A 9,978-nucleotide genomic window follows, 5' to 3' on the forward strand; every position below is an offset into this window, starting at 1 on the left:
AGGGGAGAGCACTTCCCCACCGATAGCTCCGGAACGCCCGGACCCATTGGCCCGCGGCACCGGTGGCTGCTAGAGGGCCTCCGGCGCCGTCAGCCGGGGTACGTCCCAGGCCGGCCGGACGGCGGGCAGCCGGAGGCAACGGCCTGGAACGGAGCCAGACTTGAGTCGTTCCGTGCCGTGGGCAAAAAGGCAGGGCTGCGGGTCAGCGCAGTTTGGCAAACCTAGCCGCAAGTGCGGGAAGGGCGGAGGAGCACACGGACGCCGCCTTCCCAAACTGAGCCCAAAGTGCCCAGGCATGCCCCCTTGATCTCGCCTAATCAGTGAGCCCAAAATAATTTCAGAGTGTGGAAACCTTATCCAAAAAGGTCGAAAAGAACGGCCAGAGATCAAGTCCGAAAGGGGAAATCAGTAACAAGCAAGCAGAGTAATCATTAACCAAAAAGCGCAAAATTATGTTAAAAGTGTGAAATCATTAACCAAAAACTCGAAAATAATGTCCAGAGACCAAGTCCGAAAGGGCAAATGGTTAACCAGTAAGCAGAGTAATCATTAACCAAAAATCGCAAAAGTAAGTAAAAAGTATGAAATCATTAACCAAAAATCGCAAAAGTAAGTAAAAAGTGTGAAATCATTAACCAAAAACTCGAAAATAATGTGCAGAGACTAAGTCCGAAAGGGCAAATGGTTAACCAGTAAGCAGAGTCATCATTAACCAAAAATCGCAAAAGTAAGTAAAAAGTGTGAAATCATTAACCAAAAATCGCAAAAGTAAGTAAAAAGTGTGAAATCATTAACCAAAAACTCGAAAATAATCTCCAGAGACTAAGTCCGAAAGGGCAAATGGTTAACCAGTAAGCAGAGTAATCATTAACCAAAAATCGCAAAAGTAAGTAAAAAGTGTGAAATCATTAACCAAAAATCGCAAAAGTAAGTAAAAAGTGTGAAATCATTAACCAAAAACTCGAAAATAATGTCCAGAGACTAAGTCCAAAAGGGCAAATGGTTAACCAGTAAGCAGAGTAATCATTAACCAAAAAGCGCAAAAATATGTTAAAAGTGTGAAATCATTAACCAAAAACTCGAAAATAATGTGCAGAGACTAAGTCCGAAAGGGCAAATGGTTAACCAGTAAGCAGAGTAATCATTAACCAAAAATCGCAAAAGTAAGTAAAAAGTGTGAAATCATTAACCAAAAACTCGAAAATAATCTCCAGAGACTAAGTCCGAAAGGGCAAATGGTTAACCAGTAAGCAGAGTAATCATTAACCAAAAATCGCAAAAGTAAGTAAAAAGTGTGAAATCATTAACCAAAAACTCGAAAATAATGTCCAGAGACCAAGTCCGAAAGGGCAAATGGTTAACCAGTAAGCAGAGTAATCATTAACCAAAAATCGCAAAAGTAAGTAAAAAGTGTGAAATCATTAACCAAAAATCGCAAAAGTAAGTAAAAAGTGTGAAATCATTAACCAAAAACTCGAAAATAATCTCCAGAGACTAAGTCCGAAAGGGCAAATGGTTAACCAGTAAGCAGAGTAATCATTAACCAAAAATCGCAAAAGTAAGTAAAAAGTGTGAAATCATTAACCAAAAATCGCAAAAGTAAGTAAAAAGTGTGAAATCATTAACCAAAAAGTCGAAAATAATCTCCAGAGACTAAGTCCAAAAGGGCAAATGGTTAACCAGTAAGCAGAGTAATCATTAACCAAAAATCGCAAAAGTAAGTAAAAAGTGTGAAATCATTAACCAAAAACTCGAAAATAATCTCCAGAGACTAAGTCCGAAAGGGCAAATGGTTAACCAGTAAGCAGAGTAATCATTAACCAAAAGGCGCAAAAGTAAGTAAAAAGTATGAAATCAGTAACCAAAAAGCGCAAAAATATGTTAAAAGTGTGAAATCATTAACCAAAAAGTCGAAAATAATCTCCAGAGACTAAGTCCGAAAGGGCAAATGGTTAACCAGTAAGCAGAGTAATCATTAACCAAAAATCGCAAAAATATGTTAAAAGTGTGAAATCATTAACCAAAAACTCGAAAATAATGTGCAGAGACTAAGTCCGAAAGGGCAAATGGTTAACCAGTAAGCAGAGTAATCATTAACCAAAAAGGGCAAAAGTAAGTAAAAAGTATGAAATCATTAACCAAAAAGCACAAAATTAAGTTAAAAGTGTGAAATCATTAACCAAAAAGTCGAAAATAATGTCCAGAGACCAAGTCCGAAAGGGCAAATGGTTAACCAGTAAGCAGAGTAATCATGAACCAAAAATCGCAAAAGTAAGTAAAAAGTATGAAATCATTAACCAAAAAGGGCAAAAGTAAGTAAAAAGTATGAAATCATTAACCAAAAATCGCAAAAGTAAGTAAAAAGTATGAAATCATTAACCAAAAATCGCAAAAGTAAGTAAAAAGTATGAAATCATTAACCAAAAAGCACAAAATTAAGTTAAAAGTGTGAAATCATTAACCAAAATGTCGAAAACAATGTCCAGAGACTAAGTCCGAAAGGGCAAATGGTTAACCAGTAAGCAGAGTAATCATTAACCAAAAATCGCAAAAGTAAGTAAAAAGTGTGAAATCATTAACCAAAAACCCGAAAATAATGTCCAGAGACTAAGTCCGAAAGGGCAAATGGTTAACCAGTAAGCAGAGTAATCATTAACCAAAAATCGCAAAAGTAAGTAAAAAGTGTGAAATCATTAACCAAAAACTCGAAAATAATGTCCAGAGACTAAGTCCGAAAGGGCAAATGGTTAACCAGTAAGCAGAGTAATCATTAACCAAAAGGCGCAAAAGTAAGTAAAAAGTATGAAATCAGTAACCAAAAAGCGCAAAAATATGTTAAAAGTGTGAAATCATTAACCAAAAACTCGAAAATAATGTGCAGAGACTAAGTCCGAAAGGGCAAATAATTAACCAGTAAGCAGAGTAATCATTAACCAAAAAGCGCAAAAATATGTTAAAAGTGTGAAATCATTAACCAAAAACTCGAAAATAATGTCCAGAGACTAAGTCCGAAAGGGCAAATGGTTAACCAGTAAGCAGAGTAATCATTAACCAAAAATCGCAAAAGTAAGTAAAAAGTGTGAAATCATTAACCAAAAACTCGAAAATAATGTCCAGAGACCAAGTCCGAAAGGGCAAATGGTTAACCAGTAAGCAGAGTAATCATTAACCAAAAATCGCAAAAGTAAGTAAAAAGTGTGAAATCATTAACCAAAAACTCGAAAATAATCTCCAGAGACTAAGTCCGAAAGGGCAAATGGTTAACCAGTAAGCAGAGTAATCATTAACCAAAAATCGCAAAAGTAAGTAAAAAGTGTGAAATCATTAACCAAAAACTCGAAAATAATGTCCAGAGACCAAGTCCGAAAGGGCAAATGGTTAACCAGTAAGCAGAGTAATCATTAACCAAAAATCGCAAAAGTAAGTAAAAAGTGTGAAATCATTAACCAAAAACTCGAAAATAATCTCCAGAGACTAAGTGCGAAAGGGCAAATGGTTAACCAGTAAGCAGAGTAATCATTAACCAAAAATCGCAAAAGTAAGTAAAAAGTGTGAAATCATTAACCAAAAATCGCAAAAGTAAGTAAAAAGTGTGAAATCATTAACCAAAAAGTCGAAAATAATCTCCAGAGACTAAGTGCGAAAGGGCAAATGGTTAACCAGTAAGCAGAGTAATCATTAACCAAAAAGCGCAAAAATATGTTAAAAGTGTGAAATCATTAACCAAAAACTCGAAAATAATGTGCAGAGACTAAGTCCGAAAGGGCAAATGGTTAACCAGTAAGCAGAGTAATCATTAACCAAAAAGGGCAAAAGTAAGTAAAAAGTATGAAATCATTAACCAAAAAGCACAAAATTAAGTTAAAAGTGTGAAATCATTAACCAAAAAGTCGAAAATAATCTCCAGAGACTAAGTCCGAAAGGGCAAATGGTTAACCAGTAAGCAGAGTAATCATTAACCAAAAAGCGCAAAAATATGTTAAAAGTGTGAAATCATTAACCAAAAACTCGAAAATAATGTGCAGAGACTAAGTCCGAAAGGGCAAATGGTTAACCAGTAAGCAGAGTAATCATTAACCAAAAAGCGCAAAAATATGTTAAAAGTGTGAAATCATTAACCAAAAACTCGAAAATAATGTCCAGAGACTAAGTCCGAAAGGGCAAATGGTTAACCAGTAAGCAGAGTAATCATTAACCAAAAATCGCAAAAGTAAGTAAAAAGTGTGAAATCATTAACCAAAAACTCGAAAATAATGTCCAGAGACCAAGTCCGAAAGGGCAAATGGTTAACCAGTAAGCAGAGTAATCATTAACCAAAAATCGCAAAAGTAAGTAAAAAGTGTGAAATCATTAACCAAAAACTCGAAAATAATCTCCAGAGACTAAGTCCGAAAGGGCAAATGGTTAACCAGTAAGCAGAGTAATCATTAACCAAAAATCGCAAAAGTAAGTAAAAAGTGTGAAATCATTAACCAAAAACTCGAAAATAATGTCCAGAGACCAAGTCCGAAAGGGCAAATGGTTAACCAGTAAGCAGAGTAATCATTAACCAAAAATCGCAAAAGTAAGTAAAAAGTGTGAAATCATTAACCAAAAATCGCAAAAGTAAGTAAAAAGTGTGAAATCATTAACCAAAAACTCGAAAATAATCTCCAGAGACTAAGTCCGAAAGGGCAAATGGTTAACCAGTAAGCAGAGTAATCATTAACCAAAAATCGCAAAAGTAAGTAAAAAGTGTGAAATCATTAACCAAAAATCGCAAAAGTAAGTAAAAAGTGTGAAATCATTAACCAAAAAGTCGAAAATAATCTCCAGAGACTAAGTCCAAAAGGGCAAATGGTTAACCAGTAAGCAGAGTAATCATTAACCAAAAATCGCAAAAGTAAGTAAAAAGTGTGAAATCATTAACCAAAAACTCGAAAATAATCTCCAGAGACTAAGTCCGAAAGGGCAAATGGTTAACCAGTAAGCAGAGTAATCATTAACCAAAAGGCGCAAAAGTAAGTAAAAAGTATGAAATCAGTAACCAAAAAGCGCAAAAATATGTTAAAAGTGTGAAATCATTAACCAAAAAGTCGAAAATAATCTCCAGAGACTAAGTCCGAAAGGGCAAATGGTTAACCAGTAAGCAGAGTAATCATTAACCAAAAATCGCAAAAATATGTTAAAAGTGTGAAATCATTAACCAAAAACTCGAAAATAATGTGCAGAGACTAAGTCCGAAAGGGCAAATGGTTAACCAGTAAGCAGAGTAATCATTAACCAAAAAGGGCAAAAGTAAGTAAAAAGTATGAAATCATTAACCAAAAAGCACAAAATTAAGTTAAAAGTGTGAAATCATTAACCAAAAAGTCGAAAATAATGTCCAGAGACCAAGTCCGAAAGGGCAAATGGTTAACCAGTAAGCAGAGTAATCATGAACCAAAAATCGCAAAAGTAAGTAAAAAGTATGAAATCATTAACCAAAAAGGGCAAAAGTAAGTAAAAAGTATGAAATCATTAACCAAAAATCGCAAAAGTAAGTAAAAAGTATGAAATCATTAACCAAAAATCGCAAAAGTAAGTAAAAAGTATGAAATCATTAACCAAAAAGCACAAAATTAAGTTAAAAGTGTGAAATCATTAACCAAAATGTCGAAAACAATGTCCAGAGACTAAGTCCGAAAGGGCAAATGGTTAACCAGTAAGCAGAGTAATCATTAACCAAAAATCGCAAAAGTAAGTAAAAAGTGTGAAATCATTAACCAAAAACCCGAAAATAATGTCCAGAGACTAAGTCCGAAAGGGCAAATGGTTAACCAGTAAGCAGAGTAATCATTAACCAAAAATCGCAAAAGTAAGTAAAAAGTGTGAAATCATTAACCAAAAACTCGAAAATAATGTCCAGAGACTAAGTCCGAAAGGGCAAATGGTTAACCAGTAAGCAGAGTAATCATTAACCAAAAGGCGCAAAAGTAAGTAAAAAGTATGAAATCAGTAACCAAAAAGCGCAAAAATATGTTAAAAGTGTGAAATCATTAACCAAAAACTCGAAAATAATGTGCAGAGACTAAGTCCGAAAGGGCAAATAATTAACCAGTAAGCAGAGTAATCATTAACCAAAAAGCGCAAAAATATGTTAAAAGTGTGAAATCATTAACCAAAAACTCGAAAATAATGTCCAGAGACTAAGTCCGAAAGGGCAAATGGTTAACCAGTAAGCAGAGTAATCATTAACCAAAAATCGCAAAAGTAAGTAAAAAGTGTGAAATCATTAACCAAAAACTCGAAAATAATGTCCAGAGACCAAGTCCGAAAGGGCAAATGGTTAACCAGTAAGCAGAGTAATCATTAACCAAAAATCGCAAAAGTAAGTAAAAAGTGTGAAATCATTAACCAAAAACTCGAAAATAATCTCCAGAGACTAAGTCCGAAAGGGCAAATGGTTAACCAGTAAGCAGAGTAATCATTAACCAAAAATCGCAAAAGTAAGTAAAAAGTGTGAAATCATTAACCAAAAACTCGAAAATAATGTCCAGAGACCAAGTCCGAAAGGGCAAATGGTTAACCAGTAAGCAGAGTAATCATTAACCAAAAATCGCAAAAGTAAGTAAAAAGTGTGAAATCATTAACCAAAAATCGCAAAAGTAAGTAAAAAGTGTGAAATCATTAACCAAAAACTCGAAAATAATCTCCAGAGACTAAGTCCGAAAGGGCAAATGGTTAACCAGTAAGCAGAGTAATCATTAACCAAAAATCGCAAAAGTAAGTAAAAAGTGTGAAATCATTAACCAAAAATCGCAAAAGTAAGTAAAAAGTGTGAAATCATTAACCAAAAAGTCGAAAATAATCTCCAGAGACTAAGTCCAAAAGGGCAAATGGTTAACCAGTAAGCAGAGTAATCATTAACCAAAAATCGCAAAAGTAAGTAAAAAGTGTGAAATCATTAACCAAAAACTCGAAAATAATCTCCAGAGACTAAGTCCGAAAGGGCAAATGGTTAACCAGTAAGCAGAGTAATCATTAACCAAAAGGCGCAAAAGTAAGTAAAAAGTATGAAATCAGTAACCAAAAAGCGCAAAAATATGTTAAAAGTGTGAAATCATTAACCAAAAAGTCGAAAATAATCTCCAGAGACTAAGTCCGAAAGGGCAAATGGTTAACCAGTAAGCAGAGTAATCATTAACCAAAAATCGCAAAAATATGTTAAAAGTGTGAAATCATTAACCAAAAACTCGAAAATAATGTGCAGAGACTAAGTCCGAAAGGGCAAATGGTTAACCAGTAAGCAGAGTAATCATTAACCAAAAAGGGCAAAAGTAAGTAAAAAGTATGAAATCATTAACCAAAAAGCACAAAATTAAGTTAAAAGTGTGAAATCATTAACCAAAAAGTCGAAAATAATGTCCAGAGACCAAGTCCGAAAGGGCAAATGGTTAACCAGTAAGCAGAGTAATCATGAACCAAAAATCGCAAAAGTAAGTAAAAAGTATGAAATCATTAACCAAAAAGGGCAAAAGTAAGTAAAAAGTATGAAATCATTAACCAAAAATCGCAAAAGTAAGTAAAAAGTATGAAATCATTAACCAAAAATCGCAAAAGTAAGTAAAAAGTATGAAATCATTAACCAAAAAGCACAAAATTAAGTTAAAAGTGTGAAATCATTAACCAAAATGTCGAAAACAATGTCCAGAGACTAAGTCCGAAAGGGCAAATGGTTAACCAGTAAGCAGAGTAATCATTAACCAAAAATCGCAAAAGTAAGTAAAAAGTGTGAAATCATTAACCAAAAACCCGAAAATAATGTCCAGAGACTAAGTCCGAAAGGGCAAATGGTTAACCAGTAAGCAGAGTAATCATTAACCAAAAATCGCAAAAGTAAGTAAAAAGTGTGAAATCATTAACCAAAAACTCGAAAATAATGTCCAGAGACTAAGTCCGAAAGGGCAAATGGTTAACCAGTAAGCAGAGTAATCATTAACCAAAAGGCGCAAAAGTAAGTAAAAAGTATGAAATCAGTAACCAAAAAGCGCAAAAATATGTTAAAAGTGTGAAATCATTAACCAAAAACTCGAAAATAATGTGCAGAGACTAAGTCCGAAAGGGCAAATAATTAACCAGTAAGCAGAGTAATCATTAACCAAAAAGCGCAAAAATATGTTAAAAGTGTGAAATCATTAACCAAAAACTCGAAAATAATGTCCAGAGACTAAGTCCGAAAGGGCAAATGGTTAACCAGTAAGCAGAGTAATCATTAACCAAAAATCGCAAAAGTAAGTAAAAAGTGTGAAATCATTAACCAAAAACTCGAAAATAATGTCCAGAGACCAAGTCCGAAAGGGCAAATGGTTAACCAGTAAGCAGAGTAATCATTAACCAAAAATCGCAAAAGTAAGTAAAAAGTGTGAAATCATTAACCAAAAACTCGAAAATAATCTCCAGAGACTAAGTGCGAAAGGGCAAATGGTTAACCAGTAAGCAGAGTAATCATTAACCAAAAATCGCAAAAGTAAGTAAAAAGTGTGAAATCATTAACCAAAAATCGCAAAAGTAAGTAAAAAGTGTGAAATCATTAACCAAAAAGTCGAAAATAATCTCCAGAGACTAAGTGCGAAAGGGCAAATGGTTAACCAGTAAGCAGAGTAATCATTAACCAAAAAGCGCAAAAATATGTTAAAAGTGTGAAATCATTAACCAAAAACTCGAAAATAATGTGCAGAGACTAAGTCCGAAAGGGCAAATGGTTAACCAGTAAGCAGAGTAATCATTAACCAAAAAGGGCAAAAGTAAGTAAAAAGTATGAAATCATTAACCAAAAAGCACAAAATTAAGTTAAAAGTGTGAAATCATTAACCAAAAAGTCGAAAATAATCTCCAGAGACTAAGTCCGAAAGGGCAAATGGTTAACCAGTAAGCAGAGTAATCATTAACCAAAAAGCGCAAAAATATGTTAAAAGTGTGAAATCATTAACCAAAAACTCGAAAATAATGTGCAGAGACTAAGTCCGAAAGGGCAAATGGTTAACCAGTAAGCAGAGTAATCATTAACCAAAAAGCGCAAAAATATGTTAAAAGTGTGAAATCATTAACCAAAAACTCGAAAATAATGTCCAGAGACTAAGTCCGAAAGGGCAAATGGTTAACCAGTAAGCAGAGTAATCATTAACCAAAAATCGCAAAAGTAAGTAAAAAGTGTGAAATCATTAACCAAAAACTCGAAAATAATCTCCAGAGACTAAGTCCGAAAGGGCAAATGGTTAACCAGTAAGCAGAGTAATCATTAACCAAAAATCGCAAAAGTAAGTAAAAAGTATGAAATCATTAACCAAAAAGCGCAAAAATATGTTAAAAGTGTGAAATCATTAACCAAAAACTCGAAAATAATGTGCAGAGACTAAGTCCGAAAGGGCAAATGGTTAACCAGTAAGCAGAGTAATCATTAACCAAAAAGCGCAAAAATATGTTATAAGTGTGAAATCATTAACCAAAAACTCGAAAATAATGTCCAGAGACTAAGTCCGAAAGGGCAAATGGTTAACCAGTAAGCAGAGTAATCATTAACCAAAAAGCGCAAAAATATGTTAAAAGTGTGAAATCATTAACCAAAAACTCGAAAATAATGTCCAGAGACTAAGTCCGAAAGGGCAAATGGTTAACCAGTAAGCAGAGTAATCATTAACCAAAAAGCGCAAAAATATGTTAAAAGTGTGAAATCATTAACCAAAAACTCGAAAATAATGTCCAGAGACTAAGTCCGAAAGGGCAAATAATTAACCAGTAAGCAGAGTAATCATTAACCAAAAAGCGCAAAAGTAAGTAAAAAGTGTGAAATCATTAACCAAAAAGTCGAAAATAATGCCCAGAGACTAAGTCCGAAAGGGCAAATGGTTAACCAGAAAATCAGTCGAATAATGTCCAGAGACTAAGTCCGAAAGGGCAAATGGTTAACCAGTGGAAGGGCGATCAAGCGGAAAAATTTGCCCCGGTTACCCGGGATGG

The sequence above is a fragment of the Heterodontus francisci genome, unplaced genomic scaffold (assembly GCF_036365525.1).
Source record: "Heterodontus francisci isolate sHetFra1 unplaced genomic scaffold, sHetFra1.hap1 HAP1_SCAFFOLD_834, whole genome shotgun sequence".
NCBI classification, from domain to species: Eukaryota; Metazoa; Chordata; class Chondrichthyes; order Heterodontiformes; family Heterodontidae; genus Heterodontus; species Heterodontus francisci.